At 34.6% G+C, this 26,628-nt stretch overlaps 1 pseudogene; it reads left to right on the forward strand.

Moving 5' to 3' along the window:
* The first annotated feature begins 255 nt into the window (after nucleotides 1–255).
* LOC101407868 (ethanolamine-phosphate phospho-lyase pseudogene) overlaps nucleotides 256–26,628 on the forward strand; it is a 31,262-nt pseudogene continuing 4,889 nt past the window's right edge.

Below are 26,628 nucleotides of genomic sequence, written 5' to 3' on the forward strand. Positions count from 1 at the left end.
TCTCCTCCTGCTTTGGCAGACAATTAATTAAAAAAAACGTCAAATTCTATGTGTTTTCATCTTCGCAAATTAGAACAGCACATTACATCCTTCTAATTTTATTTTTAAGATATTCCAAATAGCATATGAAAGATTAAATATCATCTGATTAAACTCATCCAAAATGGAATTAAAACCATTAAATGTTAAAATAACTCTATCTTTTAAAATATAACATAACTTTTGTAAATATATGTAGTCTTTCTTAGCCTTAAGATGGCGATACGAGGTAAAAAGATGAATAGCATAAGTGCTATTTACTTTACCTGCAGAAGCAGAAGACATCAAGAGGCACTCATGATTTCCATTCCTGGAGGAACTAAGAATAATTCCCACACCCTGTTCTTGACTTAATGGCATTGTGGTTTGCCACCAGAGGAGTTTTAGAAGTGTCTGGATAAGTGCTCTCCTGGCCTCAGGATAAGCAACAGACCCACAGCTAATGAAGTGAACAGCGAGTTAGAAGTGTAAAGCAAGGAAAGCTGAAGTGTAGATTGAAGGGGGAATAAAAGTTGCATGATTCCATTTGAACAAGAGGAAGAACACTAAAACTGTTCAGTATACCCCTCTGATTAGAACTATAAATGCACAATAATGTGTATCTCCTTCTATAAGGGAACTGTCCACTACTGCATCTTGAACAGCTCATTAAGACCAAGGGGATTTGAAAAAGAATATATCCCTACTTTCTTTGAGCCAACTTTGGCTGCATGTGAGGCATATAAGTGGAAATCCTGCAGACAATAACATTAAATGTGTGTAATGTGAATTTTGACTGGCTCTACTTCTGTTCCTCATAACAGAGTTTATGCTCTGATTTTTCTTTTCTTCTTTTGTCTTTTTTATGCCATCTTAAAAATACTTCTTAAAAACTTTTTGAGTTACAAATATTAGATCCAAGTGCAGATAGTTTACTGCAATTTTTATGTGCCCTGAGTTTACTATCCAGACACTCTGCCTTTATGTGCTGTTTCTTTTCCTTTTACGTGATTTCTTTTCCTTATACATTTTCTCCATAGCATGGAAAAGCAGTTTTTAAATGCATTTAGTTCAGGTGTTAGATGCTATAATCAAGAGTTTATGAACAATCACCTTCCAATTACATCTATTTAATATAAGGACTTATTTTTGTCAAAATTGGACATGTAAAATGGGCTGTTGATACCTTAAAAATGTAAGACATATTTTGCTGTGTTTAGCTTTGTTTTAATGTAGAAAGAATTGTTTATTTTTTAGGGAAAAAATGGAAGATATGGTTTTTTATTTTGGAAAGTGTTGTTTGTGTATTTAGAAAAATTAGATGATAGCTCTTACACATAAATCAAAAAGAATTACATAACTTAGCCATAAGGCTAAGTACTATTCCACTTAATTAAGAAGTCAACCAACACATTATTGGAACATAAATGCTAGATATTCAAAGTAGGAAATGGTAAATAGTATAGTATAATACATGCTTGGAAAGTTTTCTGGATTAGAAGAGATATGAATAAATAAACCATCTATACTGAGAAAAAAAGAATATTGAATTTTTTAAAAAATATGCACAATAGGAGCTATAGAAAACAAACCCAAATTTAGGGGCCAAAAATTGTTACTAAATCTAAATAAATGAATAGATAGTGAGGAAGTAAAGTAATTAGCCTAATATCATGTTCTCAGTTGACCTGAGGAATTTTCAGGCTTGGACTAATCCAATTTTTATGACAACCAAGCTTTCCAGTGAATAAAATAATATTGTGGTTTGATACATGAGTACAGCAGTCACATGGAATATATGCAAATGTTAGATGATGGTGTTACAACTAAATTCTTCTAGACTTTCTTTTATAGCTGTTGCATACACTACTACTATCTCCAAACAAAGAAATTGCACCAAGGACTCCAAGAAAATTAGTGGAAAAGGAGAGTTTCAAATACATAAATCCTGATGTGGTACTATTGTTTGTTTACTGAGAAAATAAACACTAAATGCCAAAGAAAATTATATTCATAACTATAGAATGAAAAATGATTTCCTAAAATTATAAATAAATTGTTTTAAAAGTTTATGCCACATTATATTTATAAGTCCAATTTTTAACAACAAAAACATTATGAAATATGCAAAGATATTGGTAAATATGACCCATACAGGAAAAAAATCAGTCAGTAAAAACTGTCTGTGAGGAAGCCCAGATGTTAGATTTACTAGACAGAGACTTTAAATCAACTATTATAATTGTGTCAAAGAACTAAAAAAAAGTATGAGACCAATGTCTCACCAAATATAGAATATCAATAAATAGATAGATTATTAAAGGAAAAAATTAGAAATTCTGGAGTTGAAAAGTACAGTAACTGAAATAAAAATTTCGTGACAATGTCTCAACCAATTTCTGCTGGAAGATGAAAAAATCAGTGAACTTAAATTAGTCAATAGAGATTATCCAGTCCATATAGTAGAAATAAAAAATTAAGGAAGAAAATACTAAAGAGAATTGAAAGCATATGTCTACACAAAATCTTGTAAATGAATATTCATGGCAGGATTATTTCTAATCGCCAAAAAGTGGGAAAAACCCAAATGTCCATCAATTGATGAATGGATAAACAAAATGTGGTGCATTCATACAATGGATATTATTCAGCCAAAAAAAAAAAAAAGAAAAGGAATGAAATAATGATTCAGGCTACAATGTGAACGAACCTTGAAAACATTATATTATGCTAAATGAAAAGAAAGCAAACAGAAAAAGACATGTGTTGTATGATTCTATTTATATGACATATCCAGAATAGACAAATTCATGGAGAGAGAAAGTAGGTTAGTGCTACCAGGGTTTGTGGGGACAGGCAATGGGGATTGACTGCTAATGCATACTGGGTTTTTTCCTAGGATGACAAAAATACTCTGGAATTAGATAGTGGTGAGTGTTGCACAACTTTGTGAATATATGCTAAATTTGTCAAATTGTTCAATACAATAAAATTTTTAAAAATTATAAAAATAAAAATTAATAAAAACAAGTGAGAAAATCAATCAAATTCAAAGGTGTTTGGCTGGGAACATCAAAAATGTTGATAAGCCTCTAGACAGACTGACCAAAACATACAAAGAGAAGACTCAAATTACTGATATCAGGAACAAAGGAAGAGATGTCACTGTGAACTTCACAAACATTAAACAGGATAAAGAAGGATTCCCACAAATAACTTTATGCCCGTAAATTGGACAACTTAAATTAAAATGCACCAAATCCTTTAAAAAAACACAAACTAGCTCTCACTCAAGAAGGAATAAATAATCTGAATAGCTCTATATCTGTTAAATACACTGAATTATGGTTAAAAACATTCCAAAAATATAAACCCCAAGCCTAGATTCTTTCACTAGAGAATTCTCCCAAAATTTGGGAATTCTACTAAACATCAATGAAAAAAAACAACGCTACAAATCTCTTTGAGAAAATAAAAGAGGTAGAATCACTTCCCCGTTCCTTATACGAAAACTTCATTACCCTAATAGCCAAACCAGACAAAGAGATTTCCTGACAACTACTAACCAATATCTCTCACGGATATAGATCTAAAAATTCTCAACAAAATCTTGTTAAATTGAATTCAAGAATATATAAAAAGAATTATATATCACAATGAAATGGATTAATGCTAGGAATGCAAGTCTGGGTCAATACTCAGAAATGAATCAATAAAATTAATCATATTTACAGACTAAAACAAGAAAAAATATGACTATCTCAATAAATGCAGAGAAAAAATTGACAACAGTTCAATATCCATTCATGATAAAGACTCCCAGCAAAGTAGGAAGAGAAGGGAACTTTCTTAACCTAATAAAGAGTGCTTACAAATCCTACTGCTAACAACTTAATGACAAAACACTGAATGTTTCCCTCAAAGATATTGAACAGGCAAAAATGTTCTCTTTCACCAGTCCTGCTTAATATTAGACTAGAAGTTGTAGCGAAAGCAAGAGAGAAAGAAAAAAGAATTAAAAAATGCAGATTGGGATGGATGAAAGAAAGCTCTCTATTCACAGGTAAAATATTACCTATGTAGAAAATCTTAACATTTTACAAAATAGCTCCTAGAACTAATGAGTGTAACAAGCAGTTAGGATACAAAATCAATTGTATTACTATATACCAGAAATCAACAATTTGAGTTGGAAATTACCTAAACATTACCATTTACACTAGGACCAAAAAAGCTAAATACTTAGGAACACATTTAATAAAATATGTGAAGCATCTGTATGCTGCAAACTACAAAAAACTTACGAAAGAAATCAAAAAAGATGTAAAATAATGGAGAGACATACTATGTTCACGAATTAGAAGATTCAATGTTATTAAGATGCCATTTCTCCCCCAACTGATCTATCAATTCAATTTATTTGCAATCAAAATCACAGAAAATAATTTTGAAGATATTGACAAATTGATTCTAAAATTTATGTGGAAAGAGAAAGGAATAAGGAAGCTAAAATAAACAAAGTCTGAAGACACACCTTGAGCAATAGTATAACGTCCTCCAGGTTAGCCAGACACAGAAAGAAAAATCCTGCATGATCTCAATATATGTGGAATCTAAGAAAGTTGAATGCATAGAAGCAGAGAATAGAAAGATGTCTACCAGGGACAGGGAGGTGGGGAAAATGGGGAGATGCTAGTCAATGGGTACAATGTTGCAGTTATGTAGGATGAATACACCTAGAGATCTAGTGTACAGCATGATGACTATAGTTAATAATAATGTATTGAACACTGGAAATTTGCTAAGAGAGTAGGTTTTAGGTGATCTCACCACACACATGCACACACACACACACAAAATGTAACTATATGAGGAGATGGATACATTAATTAGGTTGACTCTAGTAATAATTTCACTATATATATGTATATGAAAATGTCATATTGTACACCTTAAATATGTACAATTTTTATTTTAAAAAGCAGTAATAAAACAATGATGTTGACAAAAGAATAGACATATAGATCAATAGAGAGACAAGAAATAGATCCACACAAATATAGACACCTGATTTTTTACAAAAAAACTGTAACAATTTAATGGAGAAAAGATAATATTTTCAGCAAGTAGTGCTAGAAGGTTAAACATTCATATATTAAAAAAAAAATCTCAGAACATATCTCATACCTTATACACAAATTAACTCAAAATGGGTAATAAATCTAAATATATAACTGAAACTCTAAAATTTTTAGAGGAAAATGGGGAAAAGATATAGGAGCTTGCATTTGGCAAGAGTTTTTAAATACCACACTAAAAGCATGATCCATTAAAAATATTGATAAATGGCATTTTTCAATATTAAAAACATTCACTCTTCAAGAGACATTGTTAAGAGAATGAAAAGACAAGCCATAATTTGGAAGAAACTAGCTGCATATCATATACATGATAAAGGACTTGTTTCCCCCTAGAATAAATGAAGAACTCTTAAAACTCACACTATGAAAAGAAATAAACACATTAAAAAAGAAATCTATAAAGATACTTCACCAAAGAAAAGATATAGATAGCAAATATGTATATGAAAAGATACTCAATATCATTATTCATTAGGGAAATACAAATTAGAAACATACCTACTACTACATGTGTATTAAAATGACTGACATAAAAAATACCAACAATACTAAGAGTTGATGGGAATGTGGAACAATTGGAACTCACGTATGTTTCCGGTGGTAATGCAAAATGGTACAACCATTTCAGAAATCTACTTGGCAAGTAAACACAATTAACATAAGTTCTAGCCATCTCACTTTAGGTACTCAAATGAGTTGAAAACATGTTCACACACACACACACAATCTGTATGCAAAATTTCATAGCAGTCTTAATCATATCAACAAAATCAAATCATGTCAACCGAGATGTTCTTCAATAGGTGAATGGATAAACAATATATAGTACAGCCATACAATGGCATATTTCTCAGCAGTAAAAATGAATGAACTATTAATCCATGCAATAACAGGGATGAAACTTATCTGTAGTTTGTTAAGTGAGAGAAGATAGTCCCACAAGTTTCAATACTACAGTATTCTTCACAAATAAAAAGTGGACTCAGAAAACTGAGACATTTAATCCAGGGACACACATTCAAAAGCCTGCAAAAGATGCTAATTTACATGTATAAGGCAGGCCAGGTAAGATGGTAGGTGCTAAACTCATTGTATTATAACCTGATTCTTATAAGTATTATGCTCTTTTAAAACACAACAGCCCCATTCATAAACTGGGCATCGAGTTTGACTCTTAATCTCGCCTAGAGAAGAAAAGATTTATCTATGTCTCAACTATAGGAAGGGATACTGGGGCCAGCCTTGTGGCCTAGTGGTTAAGTTTGGTGTGCTCCACTTCAGCAGCCCGGGTTCAGTTCCTGGACGTGGACCTACACCACTTGTCGGCAGCCATGCTGAGGCAACGACACACATCCGAAATAGAGGAAGATTGGCACAGACGTTAGCTCACAGTGAATCTTCCTCAGCAAAAAAATAAATAAATAAAAAGAAGAGATACTAACTTCAGGATATAGTTCTTCATTTCCACTCAGGTCAAGATAAAAATAAATACATGTGAAACATTTCTCTAAAACATTTTTGACCACCGGGGTGAGTTAGAGGGGATTACAGAACATTTCCCCTGAAATTTTTATAGCCATTTTAATACATAGTTCCTAAACCAAACCCTGAGAAATCTCTATATGCTCATTTTAGCCTGCAAGTTCTATGAATTTGACAATTAATTGAGATGTTCTAGCATGCATACTCAATTGTTTAACCTAAATCAATTCTGATATTGAATTTCTTTAAACATGCAACATGCAAGTCAGCATCAAAATCAATAGCACCAGCTCCTTATTGTCATCTGCCGAGAGAAAACATCTATGAAATACAGCACAACACTCATCTTTTCCTTCATTCACAGTTACCAGCATGCGGCACAGAACGTTCACCCTAGCACTCTGAATAAATGTGTGCTATTCAAGTGATAATTTTTCAAGTGTGAGATGAGTTTGGATTTGACAATTAAAGGAATGAGCAATCTTTCAGGAAAGAAAGCAATAAGGCTAAACTTTCCAATTTTTTTCCTATTTATCAACAAAATGATCATGTGTTGGGGTATTTCAGATGAAGGAGCATCATTCATGAACCTAGATTTGATCCAAACCATGAAACCTTTTTAATGCATTTCATCAAAAATATCAAAGTAACAAGTAATAGGCTAGATCCCTGAAAATATTTGACTTTCAGGGGAGAGCCTGGATAGCTAGAATATTTATACAAACACTGTAGCAAAACACTATTCATTCTGTGTTTATCCTTGCTTCGCTGTGACTGCTGAAGCAATTGGTGGGGGTATTCACCATGCTGTAATCAGATTCTCTACATAAGGCTGAAATAACTAGGTCAATGGTGCCTTGTGTAGTTATTTTAGTTAAAAGTTCAACTTACTGACTTTTTGAATATTTACTAGCCAGAAAAGAAATATAGCATTTAATTTTAAACATCATGTACATAAAACTGAGTAATTTTTCTAAATGACATTAGTTAGGTTGCAGCCTTTTTATTCTTCTTTTAAAACCATACATTGCTATAGAGATATCTCCAAGATACATTTTAAGGGAAAAAAAGGAAGATGCACGATAGTGTATAATATGCTCACTTTGCTGTATAAAAGGGGAACAATAAAAATATATATTCTTACTTGCTATTATTTGTTTAAACTCTGGAAAGACACAAAAGAAACTAATAAAAGATGGAGTATAGGGGGGAGAGTGGGAATTTCCAATGTATACCTTCTTTATATTGTTTGATTTTTGAACCACGTGAAAGTTTTCTATTTAAAAATCAAATTTAAATGGTTTTAAAAAGGAAAAAAACCATTATATTACATTTCTTTTTCCTCTGGTTCAAGATAAACATCAAATTTGAAACCTGACAATAATCATACTTGGTGACATTGGAGTGAATTTGTATTATCTGAGAGTAAGTTCTTTCACAAAGAAAATTCAATGAAATTCAATAAAATACAACGCAATTCCTGTATTAACTTGACTGGAGCTCTCCCGGACCTCAGATGCTTGGAGAGGTTTTAAGAGCAGGTAGCTTTGACGCCAGCTGGGTTTTCTCAGCTCAGTCAGATTAAGCAAAGAACACTTGTGCGGGTTTGTTAACACGCACGATTTAGCAGAGTAACAGTCAGGCTTCTCTATTTCATGGATTGGTTGCTTATTGGTAATATCATTCCTGGGAGAATTAAGGACTTTTAATTATGCTGTGACTAGTTTACAGCATTGAGCTACGGAATGGAAATTAAACTGAGGACATTTTATTTTGTGCCCTGGTTAATTAAATAGCAGACAACAGCAAGCTAGACTTGGAGAAACCTCAGCAGATTTGGTTTGCCGACCATGTGTGAAAATTTTTCTCTTTTTAATTTCAATTAGCAGCCCACTGTCCTAAAATGAAACTGAGTCTAAAAAAGTGGGTTCTGAAGTTTTATCTAGGCACATAAAATGACGCAAGGACTTTTAAACATTTAGTGTATATTCACAACTCCTAGTAAATTCACTCTACCTTTTCAAGTTTACGTTAAATGGATAAATCATGACTCCTGAAAAGTACATCTCATTGCTAACTCACAATATCTCTAACATAATGTAAACAGAGAGTGTTTACATGAAGTAATTCAATTTTACAGAACTGATGAAAAAGCTACTTTCTAGTATTAGTAAATAATACAAAAATTCTTAAAAATGTAATTATTAACCACTGATATGGCTCTAAATAATCTCACATACATTCAAAGGACATTTTTGAGTCTCTGCTGTATACCATGTGTCTTGCTAATGACCCTGCTTAATAGCCTCCAATCACCTCCCTTTGTTACTAGGATAAAGATCAATATCTTTAACAAGGCTTGTAGGGCTGTGGAGGATCCCGGCCCCGTGACCTGTAGGGCCTTTCCTGTAGTGCTCTCACATATGACAAGGATGACATTTTATCAGTTCCTCAAATGTGCTAGGCTCCTTCCTGACTCAGAGCCTTTGCTGAATCTGTCACTTTTCCCCTGAAAGTGCTTTGCTCCCAGCCCAACTTTAACTTTTCTCTTGGATTCGTTCTCTAAAATTTACTACAAATACCACTCTCTCATGGGAACCTTCACTCCAGATTATAATCCGATTAACTCTTCCAATAAGGGGGCCTGTGATTTTGTTGTTGTTGTTGAGCAGGTAATTGGGTACTTAAATCTAGAGCTCTGAGAAGAAGTCCAGGTTGGAAATTTAAATCTGGGAGTCATCAATATTTAAATGGTATTTAAAGCCACAAGACTAAATGACATCATCACACAGGAGCAAGTATAGACAGAAAAAAGAAGAGTTCTGGGACACTCCAAGCCATTATTATTACATTTGTCAATCCTCGTCTTTCAACTGGCAAATTTAGTCCATTTCTATTAACTGTTAACATCGGTATATGTAGATCTGTTTCAATAACATAATTTATCATATATTTGTCCTTATTTTTAATATTTTTTTCATCTTTCCTTGCTTTAAAAAAAATTGGCATCCTTATCTTCAGTATAAGAATAAAAGAATTTTCCACATTCTTAAAACTCTTGATCTCCTCTCAACTTCATCATACTATTATATAGATTTCTAAGACTGGTTCATGATAGATATTTAGTTAGATAAATAAATAGATCTAGATAAATAGATATAAATATACATATTTTAAGACAGTAACAAATGTTACTAAGTCATCTGTGCATCTTTTCTTCAGGTATCACCTGAATCTGTCTACTATTATTTATATACTTCAATACACAACTGTGTTCAATGTGATTCTAGTGTAGCAAACCTTCTGAAGCCTTATGTACTCAAGAATATATTTTCATGCCTTCTGTTGAAGTGATAATTTGCTGGAATAAATTCTTTTCCTTCAAACCCCGGAAATACAATTCCATCATCTTTTGTCACCCATCTTTTTGTCTCCTTTGTCCAACTCTTTTATCTGTGATTTTCTCTTTTTCCTTATAATATTTTTTATTTCTCTTTGATATTTTAAATTTCACTCTACATATAGGACTGAAGTATTTCCTATCTTTCCTTTTTGGCGATGCATGAGCCCTTTCAATGACATAAAGTTTCTTACTGTTTTCTTGTTTTATTTTTTATTACAACACATTTATCTATGCTGTTTTTCAAATATTTTTTCCTCTTCATTTTTATCTTCCAATCTTTCTGACTCTCCTATGATCTGCATGTTACCTTTCCATTTTTATTCTTAATATCCCTTGACTTTCCCTCTTGGAGTATCTTCTTCTGTGAGATTTCTGATTCTGATTTGACAGTTTTCTAATTCGTCTCTAGCTGTATCTATTCCACCTATTGAATTCTGTGTTTAAACTCTTACACTTTTCATAACTAATATTTTACTTGGTTCTTTTTGATATTTTCCTGATAATATATTTCCTTACATAATTTAGTATGATTATCAAGTTACTATGAAATTCTAGGCCTTTCTATATTGATATTTCTGCCCCGATACAACTTGTAATGCAATGTACTTTTTTCCTTTTTTTCCTGCTTTCTTGAGGCATAATTGACAAGTAAAGTTGTATATATTTAAAGTGAACAACATGATGATTTAATATAGTATGCATACATTGTGAAATGATTACCACAATTAAGCTAATCAACACATCCATCTACAGATTCAATGCACTCTCTATCATAATTCCAATGGCATTTTTGACAGAAATAGAAAAAACAATCCTAAAATTTGTATGGTAACACAAAAGATCCCAAATAGCCAAAGCAGTCCTGAGAAAGAAGAAAAGCTGGAGGCATAACACTTCCTGATTTCAAACTATATTAGAAAGCTATAGTAATCAAAACAGTATGGTACTGACATAAACAGATACATAGACCAATGGAACAGAATAGAGAGTCCAGAAATAAACCCATTCATATACAGTCAACTAATCTTCCACAAGGGTGTCAAGAACACACATGGGGAAAGGATAGTCTCTTCAATAAATGTTGCTAGGAAAACTGGGTATCCACATGCAAAAGAATGAAACTCCTGAGGAGGAGGCATCTGTGCTTGTTTAGGTGAACCTGGGTCTGAAACCTTCTCTCAGCAAGGCCATACCCAGGCCTGGCTGGGCAACTCCCGTTGGATCCCACAAGGAAGGTCGGGCTCCTTTTATGCTCCCATATTCCTGAACTTCAGCATTATCACTGTCTTTATCAAAAACTTATATAGTGCTTACTTTTACTATGTGCCAGTTGCTGTTCTAAGTGATTTTCTTAAATTCTCAAAACAGCCTGTGAGACAGGCACTACTATTATAATTCCCATTTTTCAGAGAAGGAAACTGAGGCACAGAGTGATTATGTCACTTGCCCAAATTCGCTGATCTGTTGAGAGGTAGAGCCAGATTCAAACCTGGGCAATCTGACTCCAGAGGTGCCCAGGTTCTTAACTGTTGTGCTGTGTTGCCTCTGTTGTACCTGCCTGTTTTCTTGTCTGGCCCCCCAGGCTATAAGCCTTGTGAGGACAAGGTCTGTGCCAATTCTTCTACCTTCATCTCCATAGTAATTGGCGTAGTGCCCAGCTCCTCAATAAAGAAAGAACAAAGGAGACATGTAAATGGCCAACAGGTACATGAAAAGGTTCTCAGTATCACTAATCATCAGGGAAATGCAAGTCAATACCACGATGAGATATATCACCTCACACCTCTTAGGATGTCTATTACTAAAAACAAGAGATAAATGCTGGCAAGGATGTGGAGAAAAAGGAACGCTTATACACTGTTGGTGGGAATGTAGATTGGTTCAGCCACTATGGATAACAATATGGCAGTTCCTCAAGTAATTAAAGATAGAACTAGCATAGGATCCAGCAATCCCACTTCTGGGTATTTATCCAAAGGAAATGAAGTCATTATCTCAAAGAGATATCTGTTCTCCTAGGGTTCGTAGCAGCATTATACATAATAGCCAAGGTATGGAGACAACCTGAGAGCCCATTGATGGATGAAGGATAAAGCAAACGTAGTATATATATGTAATGGAATATTATTCAGCCTTAAAAAAGAAGGAAATGCTGTCATTTTGAGACAACACGAATGGACCTTGAGGGCATTATGCTAAGTGAAATAAGCCAGACAGAAAAAGTATATACTGCATGGTGTCACTTATATGTGGACTCTAAAAAAAAGGCAAACTCATAAACAGAAAGTAGAAAAGTGGTTGCCAAGGGTGGGGAAAATAGGGAGAGGTTGGTAAAAGGGTACAAACTTTCAGTTATACGATGAATAAGATCTGAGGATCTAAAGAAAAAAAAATGAATGAAACTGAAACCCTATCTTACATCACTTTTGAAAATTAACTAGAAATGGATTAGACTTAAATGCAAGACCTGAAACTGTAAGACTCCTAGGAGAAACATAGAGAAAGCTTCCTTTGTTCTTTTCTTTTGAAATGGAAGTACTTTGCAAATGTTTTGTCATTTTGTTTTGTGAGCTCATTTTCCTCTGTGATGAATGACTTCTCTGTGAAATAATGAGCATGAGGAAGGCCAGGCACAGCGCTGGTCAGCCTTTCTGAGTTTAAGAGGTAGTGGCAGATGAGTTTCAGTCTATGCTGGGAGAAGGAGCCAGCAGTCATATTGTTTAGCATCTTTTCCTAGGGCATTCTGAGTTTTAGAAGGCTCAAAGAGGGGGAGAAAATACCAAATCAGACTGTTGAGGAGCAATAAGGGAAGAAGAGATTGACAGACAGCGGAGTTCCAACTGAAGGAAGTGTTTCAAGAGTGTGGTGCTAATCAAAGAGAAGAAGAGCAAGAACTAGACAGGGAGGTGGGATACCAAGATATTGCTTGTAAGTCTGGAGAATGTATGCACTTTACGTGCCAATATCAAAGTTCTCTTCCAGAATACTGAGTCAGTCATGTTAAACTTCATTAATTGATCATTTACTTTAACTTGTAGTCACAATATATTCCCTAGAAGTTAGCATTGAGGGTGTATTCTTTATTTCTGGAAAAATTATCCAATTTTTTTTATTTCAAAAATGGCAAGCAAGCTCATAAATATTTATATAATTTCATATTCCCTTTTGACTATAAGGTTTTTTATTAACTATCCACGTAAATTTTGTAAGTGTTAATACCTTTGAATCCTTATTCTTAGCACTGTTTCTAAGTCTCATGGTTTTTAACGAACTATGTGAGTAACTTGAGAAGACAAATGGGAAAATGTGTCAGTGCTGATTTAATTGCCATTCAGCTGTAATCCATGCTGATATATGTCTGTTTTGATTCTAGTTTAGCGTGCCATTAGGAAATAATGTGCTTGTACATATTCATTGTTATAACTGCCCTGTTACAACAACTGGTTAGCAGTAACGCCAAAACAAAGATGCATTACGAAGAGGCTAATTTATTTTAGTAAGTATCTCACTGTGTGACCCCATAATCAGTCAATTTGACACACCAGCTAAAAATGCCAAATAATTCTCCCACTACACTACTTATTTTTTATAAATAGTGAGTGTGAGCAATCTTGCCCTCTCTGCCTCTACCCCACAATTCACTGTTATGCTTATATCTAAATCCTCCAGTTGGTGGGCACAGCCTATGGATAAGTGGGTGTTAACATGTCTCCAGAATGGCCCTGAAGGCATATATCTACAAAAGCACTAATTAGTCAAGCATATTTCAAAGTAAATAATTTGACATAGAGACTTTCAGCAAGCCTTGTTCAAGAAACTAGGCATATAATTAGTAATATGGATCACCAGGTGTTGCTGTTGTCTTGTCAAATTCACATGGGCACTTCCAAACAATCTAAACAATATGTTGCATAGTTTTCTTTGAAATAAGTGAGAAAACTTTACTGAACTAGTTTCACACTACAATAAAAGGAAAAATAAGGCAAATTTGGCAATCTTGTGAAGTTAAACTTTGCCTTTGGATTCACAAAGACTTGAGTCCAGAACTTGCTTCTGGCGACAATTAACTGTGTGATCTTAGGCATATTATCTATCCTCTCTGAGCTGATTTTTTTTTATCTTTTAAAATACAGTTGCCTACTTCAAAGAATTGTGATGATTTATGAATAGCGGAGAAAAAACAGACCTCCAGGAGAGGCCATTTGGTGCAGTCCTTGTCACTCCAGAAATGTTAGTGTTTTAAAAAGTTATTGTTGTATCTATGTTTGATGGGTTGAATGAAATAGGGACCAGGTGGAGTCTGTAGATTTGTGGTAATCATTTATCTTTGTCTTCTCCTCCCCCTGCTCCTCCTCTTCCTCCTCCTCTTCTTCTTTTTCCCCTTTCTCTCTCTCCCTCTCTGCCCCCAAGAATCTGCAAACTTTTCCTACCTCTGTGGAATTTTTTTATTTTGATAATATCTATTCTGCATAACAATCACAAAATATAGTGGCTAAACAACAGTGAATTATGATCTTTCATGTTTGTGGACTTTGTGGGCTTCCTAGGCTCAGTTGAGAAGCTCTTGCTTGTGATCCCTCAAATGGTTGCAGTCCTGGGTCCGCTGGGACCTCAATGGTCTTAAAGTTGGACTAGGCTGGATATCTCAGACGGCTCGCTCACATGACTGACCATTGAAACTGGCTGTCAGCTGGAAGTTCAGCTGAGGCTTTCAGTCAGAGCATCTACACATGGCCTCCCATGTGGACTTATGGTATGGTAGTTGGGTTTCAAAGTGAGCAACTCAACAGTTAATGTCCCAAAAGACTCAAGTAGAAGCCATAAGAAATTGTTTTTTTTAACCTCACCTCCATCACATCTTGTTGGTCAAGAACAAGTTGCAGGGTCAACCAGATTCAAGGGGAGGAGTCTACAAAAGGACAGATAAATGGAAAGTGGAAGGGGTATCTCTTAGATGGACTGTCAGATCCCCTTTACCTATCTTGGGGGCAATAACGCCAAGAAGAAACTGGCCAAATACTTATTTCCTTGGACACGTGCTGCTAGGGCACAAACACATGCCTTACACTCAGCCAAGCACATACAGCTGTCCTGGCCTCAGAAGCTGTAGCTAATGGCCCAAGAGAGACATTGCTATGGAAAGTCACTTCTGGCGCTGGTTTCAACGCTGGCAGTATCACTTAGTTTGCAAGGGCAGCAAAATTTGCATCGGTGACAGTGGTGATCTCCAGTGAACAAATCAGAAAGGTCAGAGTCAGGGGACAAGAAGTAGTATGTATTCCGCAACCTTGACAGAGCAGACTCAACTTGTCTCTGTCTTGATATTGAATGTGATTCTGCCTTTATATCTCTGAGTCTCACCCACTAAGCTCTCCAGTGATTGTTTTTGCCACCAGTGATCTTCTAATATACTCATTTTTTGCTTACTTCAGCCAGGTTTAGTTTTTATTTCTTGTATCTAAGAATTCTGATTGACACAAAAATAATTATTTTTAATGTTTTTTAATTAAATGAGGCATTTCTCTCAGGTCTAATGCTAAACTACAATCTGATCACTTTTGAACAATCTTTACCAAGTCAGACCTAAATACTTTACGGTATCTAACACTTAATGTCTTAGCAATATAACATTGAATTATTTTATACTTAACTTATATTATTCTTCCTTTTATTCAAGCTCTGCAAACATGCTGCCATAGTTAGTAGACAGCTGAGTTAGTACACAGCTTAACTCTATGCTTACTCTTGGGGTTCTTATATTCTAATACAGAAATAAACTTGAAAAATAAAAATAAGATGTGGAAGCTATTTGTATAACAGTTAACCTTAGCTTTGTCCAGTTGTGCCTTCAATTTTGTTGCTTATATTTTTTATTGTTAAAAATATTTTAGAAGAACCCTGAGAGAAAAACTTGAGACAGTGTAACTGCTAAGCAAAGTTCTGCTAGAACTGAGTCATCTAAGCCACCTGCTGCAAGCCCGAACATTAAACACTCATAGGACTTGTGTTACCAGGAGCAAGGAGTGAGGGCACACACTGACCAATGGGATTAAAATAAGTAAAGCAAAAGGAAATGCTCCAGAAAAGATTCATCTTAAAATATTTGTGGCAGGTTACTTATTGGTTATAAATCAGATTTTTCTCACAGTACCAAAGATGTTAAACTGAACATCATATAACAGAGCACCAATAGCAAAGGCATATTGTAATTTTTACTCTTGTTCTGATATTCAAAGAAAAATTGCCGGCAGTGTGAAACCAATTTGGAAAGCACAACTGGATGTAAAATAAAAGGAGGAAAAGCCATTAACAAATACTATCTAAGATCCATGGTCGATTACAGCTAATTCGCAGCAAACATCATACAAACACCGAACACGCCTCGGGTTTGAACGCAATTCTAGAGTGCTGCGTTTTTCTGACCTTATAACTTGCATGGCTCATCTGTCAATGAATAGACTATGTAGATTCTCTGTTCAGAATACTTTACATCAGATAAGTCTGTGTGTGTGTTTAGGAGGAAGAAGAAGAGAGGTAGGAAATAAAATTAAGAGTGTAAAATATTATGAAGAATCAAAACAAATAATGCAAATTTCACTCACATCAATCACTTTCTATTTTCAACAGCAGGCCATTTACCAAAGCACGAATATGCAGGCGTTGATTCAAGTTCCAATGCGAGCATAATACTTCCCCAAAAAAACACTTGTAAACTGGTGGTTTTCCCCAAGGAGACTGCTCACTAAGTTTCATGAAGGAGTTCCTCAGTTTTGGTAAGATCTGAAAATTCGTTAGTAAGTGAGAATAAATACCATAAAATGTGACATTAACTGAATTAACTTACACTTGACCTCTGAAAAATAAATTATATTCTGAATATTCCTCTATCCCTTAGAGGATGACTATGTCATAAACATTTTTTATGTCCTCTTTCACTCCCTTCCTAGCACTTCTCTCATTATTAGGCATGAAATATGGTTAGTAAATATTTACAGTGGCCATGTCAACATCACTTTGGAAATATGTTGAAGAGTAGTTAAAGAAGGCCAGGATGTCTTATCAAATCATCAGCAGGATATGGATAACTCATTTCTCTCACATTAACCATCTTTAAAAATTGACTCAGTGATGCTCTTATAAATACTTATTTTAATGAATTTGATTACCATCATATGGAAATATTTCAAATGAACTGGCTAATATAAATGGTCAAAACAACCTCACGTTACCAAAATAATTGGCAAATCCCATGGAGATAAAAAAAGCTTATATTAAAAAAAAACTTGTATATGCTTATAATGAGCCAGATATTCCATTCAGTTCCTTCTTAAGACAACGTCAATGTCTGAGTATTATTATTAATGCCTGTCTTATTTATAAGGAAATTAAGACAGAGGGAGTTAAGTAACTTGACAAAGATTTCACAGTTAATGAGCGAGCGGTCTAACCACGATTTGAGTGAGGTAGTCTGGCTCCAAAGTCAATCTCTTCAAGCCTCAGTACCTTCTCTTTACAGAGAACACAGCATGTGACACCTCTCATGACACAGCCTCTGAATGCATTTCTGAGGATTTACTGACTTGAGGTTATCTTTATTTTCATTCATCCTTAAAAGTTGTTCAATTATTTAAAATTTCAAGCACTGAAGGGTGCTTTAGTGATTAAGACAGGAATTTATATAGAAAATGGAGCGAAAGAGTACATTTAGAAAGAAAGCCCTATTTTGATGTGAGAACGCCATGAATCAATGGAATAATGTCTATAATTGTATTTCTACACTTGAGAGTCTCTGATTACGATACTATTATTTCTTACAGAAGGTCAAGAGGGCTCTTTAGTCTAAGATGGTAGTCTCAAAGTCTTTGCTATTTATGACATGTTCCCTCAGAGAGAAATATTACCTTTTATTCTAAAGACAGACCATAAAATATGAATATGTAGGAGTAGCCATTTAAGCATTAGCATTTTTCAGTTTGTTTGCTGACTTCACACAATAACTGGAAGACAAAATAAGAAATCATATTGTAACAGCATAAACCAAAATATAATTATCTTGTCTTTCAACTCAGAAAATGTCTGGTCATCAGATAATCAGAAAAGCACTTAAATTAAGATTTAGGTCAGGTAAAATGTCATTTTAGCCTTTATTTCTAAATTCACTCATCTTCTTTAAAACAGGAACAAAATTAGCCTTCAGATTTTAGAGCAATTTTTAATTTTTATTTTTACTTTGATGCTTACATCGTCCCTCCTCAGTTGCCCCATAATTCATTGATGACACCTGGGTCAATTCTCCCTTAGAAACATTCCAAATATATTTGACAGTGCTGTTAGTAGTATTGCAACTCTTTAAGTAAGGGGGTTTGGCTAAAGTTATCTGTACAAGGTACCTGTTTCCCTAGTTACGACTTACATAGTTTCAAGATTGTTTGCATAGACATTTCATCTGACTTTATTAACTAAAATTTGCTAGTCATATTCATTCAGCCATTTAACGTGTATTAATTGACTAGTCTTATATTCTAGGGGCAAGTGATACAAGAGTGAGCAAACAGACAAAGCTCCTGTATCAGTAGAATTGTATTCTCGTAGGGGAAGACAGAAATTCACAATGAAGTAGATATATATTTATGATAAATGCTATGCTGAAAAATTAACAAATTAGACAATGTGGAGTGATGAGATGATAATGTTATTTTAATACATGAGGTTACTGGAATCCTCTCCTATATGGTGACATTTAAGTAGATCTGAATGAAATGAAGACACTGGCCCTCTGGGAAGCCAGGCAGTGTGGGAGAAGAAGGGTAAAGTCCTGTGATGGCAGAAGCTTAGTGCGTCCAAGGGCAGCACAGAGACCCAGGGAGCTGAGCAGCATGAGGTGAGGGGGGATGTTATAAGACATAAGCAGAGTGATTTGAAATTTCATGACTTATATATAACTACAATGAAAAGCAACCTTTCCGGTGACAGGTACCAGGCAAACTTTGCAGTCATGGAATCTCTGCATGCTTCCCTGGGAATCATGGAATTGATCATCATGGGTCAAATCACGGATCTCTTCCCATCAAAAGATACATAAAATATCACAAAAATCTCACTATTAGAACATTGTGATATGATATGCAGACATTATAATTAAGGTATGAGAGGGAGCAAAAGGAACAAATGATGGTAGGTGGACGCTTTTGATGTCTGCGGCGTTCTCAAACAGAGGTAAGATGGAACACTGACTCAATATTCCACGTGACCTCATTCCAGTACTGCAATGTATTTTATACCTTCATTTTCCTGCTTCTCAAAAGCCACGATGCATACACCAATTCATCTTTTTAGAGTTTACTTTTGGTAACATCATTCCTTACCAGAGTACATGATTAGAGGTTAAGATTTAGGCACTGGTAAATGCAAGCTTATTGTTATAAAATGCCACTTTAATGTGAGGAACCATGAAAATAACAATAGCATGCCCTTGATATAGTCTAAACACACTCTTAAACATTGTACCGGGGACCAGATCACTTAATTCTTACAACAATCCTATGAAAATAGTTTTTAAAAGCTGTTTTCATACTCATTTTCCAAATGAGGGAACTGAGGCAGATGATTCTTTTCCAAGGTGACATAGCTGGTGAGTGATTGAGTTAGAATCTGAACCCCAGCTATCAGGTTTCAGAATCTATGCTTTAACCTATATATTTTATATTATATATTATATAACATTATTTACTTTCTATTATCACTATATTATTATATATCATATTATTATTTAACATATATCTTATAATAATTATATATTTATAATAATTGTATTATTATAATAATTATATATTTAGTATATTCATATATTATATATTAAATATAATTATTATATATTTATATTTTATATATTATATATTATTGTGTACTTATATATAATACTATAAATTATTATATATTTTTATTATATATAATACATACATATTAATAATTATTACCAGAGTGCTCTACAATTTTCTATTCCATTTCAAAACTCATTAAAAATGTCAATGTCTGGGGCCAGCCCAGCGGCGTGGCGGGTAAGAGCGTGCACTCTGCTTTGGCAGCTGGGGGTTTGCAGGTTCGGATCCCGGGCACAGACCGATGCACCGCTTGTCAAGCCATGCTGTGACGGCGTCCCATATGAAGTAGAGGAAGATGGGCACAGATGTTAGCTCAGGGCCAATCTTTCTCAGCAAAAAGAGGAGGATTGGCATTGGATGTTAACTCAGGGCTAATCTGCCTCACCAAAAAAAAAAAAAAAGTCAATGTTAGTATCATTTTCAAAATGATTATTTCAATATCTCTGTCATACCACATTGAGTAGTATACCAGTACTAATTATTTGGGATGAGTCCAACACTGCAGAAATCAGTGTTTTTGCATGAAGGTATCTTTACTCTTTCAGAACATTATCTTGAGGAAAGATTCTAGGCAATAGGATTAGAACGTCTAAAGATACACATTTAAGGCTCTTTATGCATGTACTGTTTACAAGGTTGTTATTGTTTTGTTTTTTGCCTGGCATCTATTCTATTGTATGTCAAGCTAGATGATAACCCATAACTACATCTCCTAATCATTCCAGTAATATATTTGGTCTGCTAAGGCTCATTCCCAGAAGCTGGGCCAGTCTCTGAGTATTTCGCCTCAGGAAAACAGCAGTGCAGGTGGTAACACATGAAGTCAGAATTTAAGAATGAGTAAAGCGTTAAAAGCTTGGAGGAGAGAAGTGAATAGCACTCCAAATTGAGAATTTGGTGCCTCTCTTTTCATTGCTCTGGCTTTAGAAAACATCCACAGCGATACTACCTGTTATTAGATTATTAGATAGCCTCTGTATCTTCAAACCAGCTAGACAAAATTTTAAAGATCAATGCGATTCAAAAGCACAATATTTTAAACAATCTTCTTTTTCTTGGGATGATCAACATAACAATTAACTAGGGCTACTTTATGTATTGCCAGAATTATTGTGCATCACTCAGACTAAATATAGTGGTCTGCATATCCTGGCATAAATGTGACAAAACGTGTGCCTTTCCAGAATGTCAAAGCAAGTTATTAGTCTTTCCATAATTTTTAATATTTAATGTCTAGTGACTCATGTTGACTGATTTTTGTCATGATATATTATTGTATGTGTTAAAAATTAAGAGTGGTGCTGGCAGGAAACTTAATGAGGCATTTAACATATGAGCTAATGTTTTCCATAAATATTTCCATGCATTCACATTCGCATCTTTACTTATCTTAGATAAAAGTCTATGGAAAGGACTTCATTAAAGCATTATGAAAAAGATATTACTGAGAGAAAGACAAAATGATTAATACTAGGAGTCATGTAACACATTGGAGCTGATGGTCTTGCCATTAAAAGGAGCTGTACACAAAACTGCTTGAAATGGTGATCTTCATTAATGTAACAGCGCCCTCTACGCTCAAGAGCCTGCAATAGAGAGAAGAGTAATATTAATCATTGAATAGTTAATGAAACCTGATTTTTCCATATCAGTTTTTATACAAAAGGGTGAAATTAACTTCTTAACTTATCAGTCAATTTTGTAATCTGCCTCCATAAAGCAAACAGGATACCGTTAAGATTTTATAAGCAAAACATGAAACAGAGTTTTAAATCTGTAATTGTTAATTTCTATGGAGAATAGCCACTCACCTAGCATGCTTGACTGTTAAAAGCAGAAACGATTTTGAGTGGGAAAATAATACATTTTTAATACTGACAATTAACATTTAAAAGTCTTCCAAGTAATAGAAAAATATTTGATTTTGACATGAACCACAAGCACAAATAGGTTTCATTCATAAGGCAAATTCTTGAAAATTATAAGGAAAGCCTGGCTGAATTATATAGAAACTTTCTCCAAGGGAGATTTTATCATAGAACTAACACCAGAGGAACAGATGAAGGGTACTTTTTTAGAAACTACTATCTAGAAACAAGCCTTCCTTCTGCCCTACCCTTTAGTATCTATAATGTATCTGTCAATTTCCCAATGTAAATCTTCAGATTTTAAATTTTCCATTTATGCAACTGTGATGCTAAGTAAATTGCTAAGAATAAGAGGAAAAGGAAGACTGAAAAAAGTGGATTAGGCAAATAAAGTTGGAATTTTTTATCAAGAAAGTGTTTAACAGATTAGAAATGAGAGCAGCCCTAGGATGTGTGAGAAATAGTAAACATTTCTGTCATACACTTTAATTTTTACACAGTTCAAGATTATAAAGCACTAGGACATTTTGAAGAAACAATTCTACATTTTTTTCTCCAAAACTGTCAAACTTATTCTATGTGATTTATAATATAATGCTACTGAAGTTTGAATGTATAACACTTGAGATAGAACAGACAGCCAAACCAAAACAAATAAACTTTAGCAGAAGAAAAGTTAAACACAAATATATTCAAATCCAACACTGTGACTTCCATCAAATGTACTAATAAGCCATTATACGACTAATAAAAAATAAGCATAGACATGTTAAAAATTGTCCGGGGCTTAAGAATAGAATTTATTCTGAAATTTGTTCCTTTCAGATATAAATATAAAGTTGGAACCTTTCAAATCCCCAAGTATCATTTTTTTTTTTTTTATAATTTTATTTATTTATTTTTTCCCCCAAAGCCCCAGTAGATAGCTGTATGTCATAGCTGCACATCCTTCTAGTTGCTGTATGTGGGACACAGCCTCAGCATGGCCGGAGAAGCAGTGCGTCGGCGCGCGCAGGGATCCGAACCCCGGGCCGCCAGCAGCGGAACGCGCGCACTTAACCGCCAAGCCACGGGGCCGGCCCCAAGTATCATTTTTTTCTGAGAGAATGAGAGCCTGAAAACAGAGAGTATGAGAAAAGGACTCACATTTTTGTTTCAAGAATGTAGTGGGAGAATGAACTGTTTTGCAAATTATAATTATATTCTACCTTTAATATTTAGAAAATTATTAAATTGTTGAATATATTTACTTTCCTGAAACCAAAATGTCATTTTAAAAGCATGCACTTTATAAGATTAATACAACTTTAAAAACTAAGAAAAATAGAAAAGTGGTGAATTTATTTACCTTTTCATTCAAGGGTAGAGAAGAAAAATCAAACAACTATTTGAACAGTTTTTTTTAACTGTGAGGGAGAATCAACATTTATATATGAAATATTATAGAGCAAACCTGTCTATACAAGAACCGATTGCACAGTACAAAAAATAAATGCACCAACAGGTAGTGAAGTAAGTTATCGATTTGGGAAGCGACCATCTTATAAATGTTTGAGTGGATTAGTAGATACTTTTGGAAAAGAGAGATTCACTAATCACTCTTCACCATGCTGTGCACTTTTTAATTGAATGTGACTATATCCCTATAATGTTGAAAAAAAAAATGTCCAAAAAGTCAAGGTATTCATTATCCAGAAGATAGTGGTTACTTGTAAACTTAAAAAATCATGAAAAAGTACCTGAAATCACCCAATTCAGTCCCATTTAGTATGTGAAGCAGATGTTGGGCACACTTGGAAATCCAGAATGTTTGGAATCAATGACCTGGCAAAGGTGATGGTTTAGAGTCCAGGTTAAATTAGTAGACAAGGACTGGAAATACAGTGATGAGGGCATACGGTACCTGCTGTCTAGTCTCAACTTTACAAAAAGAAGCTGGGCTCTAAATGCCTCCTTCATCCAGTATAACCCCGTCCCTGTCACCAGTGACTTCCTTCTCACTAGATCTTGAGTCCTTAGCTCAGACAATCATCCCTGTTTGCTTCCTGCTCCAGCTCCCTCTCTCTGGTCTTTTCTTGCTACAATTTATTATTTATGTTGCAGCAGAATGCCCTTCCAAAACCATCAATCCAGATAATAAGCTCCATGAGGGAAAGGACCCTGACAGTGACAAATTCACAGCCGTCTGTGGCTCCTGACCCGTGAGGCAGCGCCCGGCACACAGCGCACAGAGCAAGCCTTTAATGAATATTGTTGAATGAATGAATGAACAGATGAAAAACCTACTCATTGCATTTCATTCAGTGGTACCACATAAATTTCAACTTTATTAATGTGACCTAGAGGGCATTGCAGACAGAAATCTCACCCTTTTTTAATCTCTCTCTCCATGTGCTTCTTTCCCCCACAGTGGACTCTATTATCCAACAACAGTGCGTTTCTTTCAGTTCCTCAAAAAAGGGAAGCTCTTTTACTCTTGGCATAGAGGACAATGCCAAGCACATGATGTACTCTCAATGAATGTCTAGTGAAAGAAAGAAGGAGTGAGAAATGTCAATTAATTGATAATTGGTCACTTTAAGGTTGTTCAGTCTTTTTGTAGATCAAAGTCAACTCACTTTTGCACTTATTTTGTAAATCTTACTATTGCCCTCATGACAAAAGTTCACACAGCCCAGTCCTTTTAACAAAGTGTCCAGGATAAAATTGTTGTCTAGGAAAATGATGATCATATCTTGTTCACATTCAATAAATCTGTTACAAACACTGTGCAAATATTCAGACATAGATGTAAATTCATATATATTCATAATAATTATGGATGCATTTAGTAAACAAAACATCACTGGTTGACAGTGTGGCAGAATAGGTTAAAGACGGACCTTCAGTTGTGCAACAACTTGTGCTGGAATCTTAACTTACCGATTCAATTTTTCTGACCTTGCGTTAGTTACTTAATATCTCCGAGGCTCACACTCCTCATGTATAAAGTGGAGATAAAAGCACCTTGCAGTGTGATTAGATGGAATGCACAGAGCCTCAAAGGTTGGGGGTTTTCAAAAATGGATATCATTACTTCAAAGTCCTTGCGTTAAAATTTATATCATAGAATTTTTTGCTTTAGTGGAAAGAGTTACTAACAAATAAAAGAGAGTACCACTCAAGAATACCATAGTAGATATCTTTATAAGCCTGTTGTTTTCCTATTTAAGAAGATAATTAAGACTTGACCATGACTAATTACCTTAGAGATAGGTTTCCTGCCTCTATTGCAAATTAATTTGTGTCACATAAAGTGCACTAAAACATGCATTAAATTAAGTATTCAGTGTCTAGTAATCAATTCATCTTAAAAAAAAAAAGATTTAAACACTTGTAAGTGCATCATTGATGCCTTTTATAATTTTAATAAAATTTTATCAGAGATTATGTAAGATTTTTAGAGGACTCTTCAAACTTTTAACCCTTAATCCTTTACTCAACTGGATTTACAGTTAAATATCTAGAGTGAGTCTACAGGATTAAAATCATCTCAAATTATTCATAGTGTTTACTTTAGAAAGTTAATTGGAATAATTTCTGAAATGTTTCTTATGTGTCAGTCACAGTTCTAGGCACTAAGAATATAACAATGAACAAAATGGGGAAAAAATATCTCTACTCTCATAACAGCTTGAAAACATCACCCATTTATTATCTCAGGTCTGTAGGTCAGAAGTCTGACTGGTTTTGGCTGGGTCCTCTGCTAGCTCACAAGGATGACAAAACCAAGATGTCGGTAGAGGTAGGCTCTTATCTGGAGTCTCTGGGAAAGAATCTGCTTCCAAGATCATTCATGTGGTTAGTAGAATTCATTTCCTTGCAGTTGTAGAACTGAGGGTCTCATTTCCTTATTGACTGTCAACTGAGGACCATTCTTAGCTCCTTGAATGTGGCTGCTTCTTGAACATGACCCATTCCATCTCCAAAACCAGCAACGGCGCATCAAATTCTTCTCTTAATTTGAACATCTCTATTTTTCCTTTCTGCTACCAGCCAGTGGAAACCCTGCTTTTAAAGGGCTTGTCTGATTAAGTCAATTCCACCTGGATGAATGGATAATATCTGTTATCTTAAGGTAAATTGTTTGGGGATTTTATTACATCTGCAAAATCCCTTCAACAGCAGTACCTATATTAGTGTTTGATTAAATAATAAGCAGACAGAAATCTTAGGAAAAGGGCATCTTTAGAATTCTACCTACCACAACAGAGGGCACCAACACTTTAAAAAAAAAAATAAGTGAAATACATGTTATGTCAGACGATGATATGGGCTATAGAAAAAATAAAGCAAGTAGGGCATAAGAAGTGCTCATGTGGAAAGGTATTGTAAGCCCACAGTCTATAGTCTGAACATAAGACATACCCAGGGAGACCTGGGCTTCTGGAGGTGATAGGCTAAAAGGAACATTGAGAATTCTTTGGGGTTTAAAGCAGAAAGTAGTGGGACAAAGCTGAATATGTCAGAGGGGAAGAAGGCAGGAGAGATCTTGGCGGGAGCACTAGGTATCTGGTGACTCCGCTCTTAACTCTTCTCAGTAGTTGTTCATAGGCCAAGGGAGGAGGTGGCAGCTTAGAAGAAATATAAACTAAGCTGTTCCAATTTCAGAAAAGTGCAAGTAGAAGCTGTACTCCTCCTCAATGGTATCTGCTTCCTACAAACCTGAATATGATGTTTGTTATTCCAATGCACGTTCTTATACTGAACCTTGAAACAGAAACCATATTTTCAAAATTGCATTAGGACTCACAAAACAGATAAACTGTGTGACAGCATGACATGCAAGATAAACT

This window comes from Ceratotherium simum, chromosome 17 (assembly GCF_057802395.1).
Source record: "Ceratotherium simum simum isolate JZ-2026a chromosome 17, ASM5780239v1, whole genome shotgun sequence".
NCBI classification, from domain to species: domain Eukaryota; kingdom Metazoa; phylum Chordata; class Mammalia; order Perissodactyla; family Rhinocerotidae; genus Ceratotherium; species Ceratotherium simum.